Source organism: Symphalangus syndactylus, chromosome Y (assembly GCF_028878055.3).
Source record: "Symphalangus syndactylus isolate Jambi chromosome Y, NHGRI_mSymSyn1-v2.1_pri, whole genome shotgun sequence".
Lineage (NCBI taxonomy): Eukaryota > Metazoa > Chordata > Mammalia > Primates > Hylobatidae > Symphalangus > Symphalangus syndactylus.
In genome coordinates, this window is record NC_072448.2 from 13,466,107 (window position 1) to 13,470,593 (window position 4,487).

Genomic DNA, 4,487 nt, shown 5'->3' on the forward strand with positions numbered 1-4,487 from the left:
ACCTGCATATTGTACAAAAAGGTTGTTTCAAAACCGCTCCGTCACCATAAAGGTTCTACACTGTGAGCTGAAGGCACAGATCAGAAAGTAGTTTCACAGAACGATTCTGTGTAGTTGTAGTGGGAAAATATTTTGAATTTCACTGTATGCCTCAATGTTCTCCGAATATCCACTTCCAGGTTCTACAAAAGGAGTGTTTCGAAACAGCTCAATCAAAGGAAGTTTTCAACTCAGTGAGGTGAATGCAAGCATCAGAAAGAAGTTTCACAGAGTGCTTCTGTGTACTTTTTATTTGAAGATATACATTTTTCCAAGAGAGGCCTCAAAGCTGTCCAAATGTCCACTTGCAGATGCTTCAAAAAGAGTGTTTCAAAACTGCTCAGTCAAAAGAAAAGTTCAACTCTCTGAGGTGAATGCACAGAATGGAAAGAAATTTGAAAGGATGCTTCTCTGTAGTTTTTCTGTGAAGATATTCCTTTTTCCACAACAGGCTTAAAGCGCTCCAAATGTCCACTTGCAGTTTATGTAGAAAGAGTGTATCAAAATAACTCAATCAAAAGAAAGGTTCCACTCGGTGTGATGAATGTAGAGAATAGAAACAATTTCCAGAGAAGTATTCTGTGTAGTTTTTACATGAACATGTTGCGTTTTTCATCATAGGCGTCAAAGATCCGCAAATGTCCACTGGCAGATACTATAAAAAGAGTGTTTCAAAACTGCTGAAACAAAAGAAACGTTCTTCTCTTTTAGAGGAACGCGCAGATCAGAAAGGAGTTTCAGAGAATGATTCTGCATAGTTTCCTGGGAAGATATTTCTTTTATGACTTTAGGCCTCTCTGTTCTCCAAATATCCACTTGCAGATCCTTCATCAAGGGTGTTTCAAAACAGCTCAATGAAATGAAATGTTAAAGCCAGTGAAACGATTGCATGGATAAGAAGGAAGTTACACAGTACGCTTCTGTTTAGTTTCTATTTGAGGATATCCCTTTTTAAAAGACAGGCCTCAAACCCCTCCAAATGTCCACCTGCAGATTCTGCGCAAAGTGAGTTTCGAAACTCCTCATTCTAAAGAGAGTTTCTACTCTGTGTGTTGAACGCAGGGAAGAGAAAGTAGCTTCACAAAATTCTTCTGTCTAGTTTCCAGGGGAAGATATTTCGAGTTTCACCATCGGCCTCAAAGTACTCAAAATGTCCACTGGCAGATACTACAGAAAGAGTGTCTCAAAACTGCTCAATCAAAAGTAAGGTTCAACCTTGCTAGACGAATACACAGATCAGGAAGGAGTTTCACAGACTGCTTCCGTGTCGTTTTTAAGGCGAGATATTTCCTTTTTCACTGTAGGCCTCAATGCTCAAGAAATGTTCAATTGCAGATTCAACGAAGATTTTCACAACTGCTCAGTCAAAGGAAAGGTTCTACTCTGTGAGGTGGATTATCTGAAAAGAAAGAAGTTTCACAGAATGCTTCTGCTCAGGTTTTATGGGAAGATATATCGTTATTGCCAGATACCTCAAGGTTCTCCAAATGTCCAATTGCAGATACTACAAAAGACGGTTTCAAAACTGCTCAATCAAAAGTAAGGTTCAAATCTCTTAGTTGAATGCAGAGATCAGAAAGATATTTCACAGAATGCTTCCTTGCATTTTTTACGGGATGATATTTCTTTTTCCACCATTGGCCTCAATGCTCTTGAAATGTCCAATTGCAGATTCTCGGAAAAGCCTGTTTGAAAGCTGCACAATCGAAAGAAATCTTCCCCTCTCTGAGATGAATGCACGGATCATAATGACGTTTCACACAGATTACTTCTGTGTTGATCACATTTGAAGGTATTCTACTTTCCCCGATAGGCCTCAAAGCACTCCAAATGTCCACTTGCGGTTTACACCAAAAGAGTGTTTCAAAACTGCTCAAACGAAAGAAAACTTCAACACGCTGTGAGATGAATGCACAGGAACCCTGATGAATGCAGAGGCTAGAAAGAGTTTCCGCCGCAGTATTCTGTGTAGTTTTCAGTTGAAGGTATTTCGTTTTTCACAATAGGCCACACAGACCTCCGAACATCCACTTGCAGATTCAACAAAAAGTTGTTGCAAAACAGCTCAATGAAAAGGAGGTTTGAATTCAATGAGATGAACGCACAGATGTGAAAGAAGTTTCACGGAATGATTCTGTGTAGTGTTTTTTGTATACATCCCTTATTTCACGTTTGGCCTGAAAGCACTCCATGTGTCCCCCTGCAGATTCTCCAAAAAGAGTGTGTCAAAACTGCTGAATCAGAAGAAAGGTTCAACCCTGTCACAAGAATGAACACAATAGAAAGAAGTTTCACGGATTGCTTCTGTGTAGTTTCTATGGGAAGATATTTCGTTCTTCACTGTAGGCCTCAACGATCTCCAAATGTCCACTTGTGGATTCTACAAAAGGAGTGTTTCAAAACTGCTCAATGTAACGTAAGGTTCACCTCTGTGAGTTGAATGCACACATCAAAAAGGAGTTTCACAGGATGCTTCCGTGTAGTTTTTATGGGAAGCCATTTCTTTTTTCACCACGGGCCCCAATGCTCCAGAAATGTCCAACTGCAGATTCTTCGGAAAGCCTGCTTCAAACCTGCACAATCAAAAGAAAGTTTCCCCTCTCTCAGTTGAATGCAAGTTTCGTAGCGAAGTTTCACAGATTTTTTTCTGTGTGGCTTAGAGTTGAAGATATTCCACTTTCCACGATAGGCCTCGAGGCGCTCCAAAAATCCAATTGCAGTTGATACAAAAATAGTGTTTTGAAACTGCTGAATCAAAAGGAAAGTTCAACTCTGTGAGTTGAATGCAGAGAACAGAAAGGATTTCCACAGCAGTATTCTGTGTATTCTCTACTTGAAGATATTTTGTTTTTCACCGTAGGCCTCAAAGATCTCCAAATGTCCACCTGCATATTGTACAAAAAGGTTGTTTCAAAACCGCTCCGTCTCCATAAAGGTTCTACACTGTGAGCTGAAGGCACAGATCAGAAAGTAGTTTCACAGAACGATTCTGTGTAGTTGTAGTGGGAAAATATTTTGAATTTCACTGTATGCCTCAATGTTCTCCGAATATCCACTTCCAGGTTCTACAAAAGGAGTGTTTCGAAACAGCTCAATCAAAGGAAGTTTTCAACTCAGTGAGGTGAATGCAAGCATCAGAAAGAAGTTTCACAGAGTGCTTCTGTGTACTTTTTATTTGAAGATATACATTTTTCCAAGAGAGGCCTCAAAGCTGTCCAAATGTCCACTTGCAGATGCTTCAAAAAGAGTGTTTCAAAACTGCTCAGTCAAAAGAAAAGTTCAACTCTCTGAGGTGAATGCACAGAATGGAAAGAAATTTGAAAGGATGCTTCTCTGTAGTTTTTCTGTGAAGATATTCCTTTTTCCACAACAGGCTTAAAGCGCTCCAAATGTCCACTTGCAGTTTATGTAGAAAGAGTGTATCAAAATAACTCAATCAAAAGAAAGGTTCCACTCGGTGTGATGAATGTAGAGAATAGAAACAATTTCCAGAGAAGTATTCTGTGTAGTTTTTACATGAACATGTTGCGTTTTTCATCATAGGCGTCAAAGATCCGCAAATGTCCACTGGCAGATACTATAAAAAGAGTGTTTCAAAACTGCTGAAACAAAAGAAACGTTCTTCTCTTTTAGAGGAACGCGCAGATCAGAAAGGAGTTTCAGAGAATGATTCTGCATAGTTTCCTGGGAAGATATTTCTTTTATGACTTTAGGCCTCTCTGTTCTCCAAATATCCACTTGCAGATCCTTCATCAAGGGTGTTTCAAAACAGCTCAATGAAATGAAATGTTAAAGTCAGTGAAACGATTGCATGGATAAGAAGGAAGTTACACAGTACGCTTCTGTTTAGTTTCTATTTGAGGATATCCCTTTTTAAAAGACAGGCCTCAAACCCCTCCAAATGTCCACCTGCAGATTCTGCGCAAAGTGAGTTTCGAAACTCCTCATTCTAAAGAGAGTTTCTACTCTGTGTGTTGAACGCAGGGAAGAGAAAGTAGCTTCACAAAATTCTTCTGTCTAGTTTCCAGGGGAAGATATTTCGAGTTTCACCATCGGCCTCAAAGTACTCAAAATGTCCACTGGCAGATACTACAGAAAGAGTGTCTCAAAACTGCTCAATCAAAAGTAAGGTTCAACCTTGCTAGACGAATACACAGATCAGGAAGGAGTTTCACAGACTGCTTCCGTGTCGTTTTTAAGGCGAGATATTTCCTTTTTCACTGTAGGCCTCAATGCTCAAGAAATGTTCAATTGCAGATTCAACGAAGATTTTCACAACTGCTCAGTCAAAGGAAAGGTTCTACTCTGTGAGGTGGATTATCTGAAAAGAAAGAAGTTTCACAGAATGCTTCTGCTCAGGTTTTATGGGAAGATATATCGTTATTGCCAGATACCTCAAGGTTCTCCAAATGTCCAATTGCAGATACTACAAAAGACGGTTTCAAAAC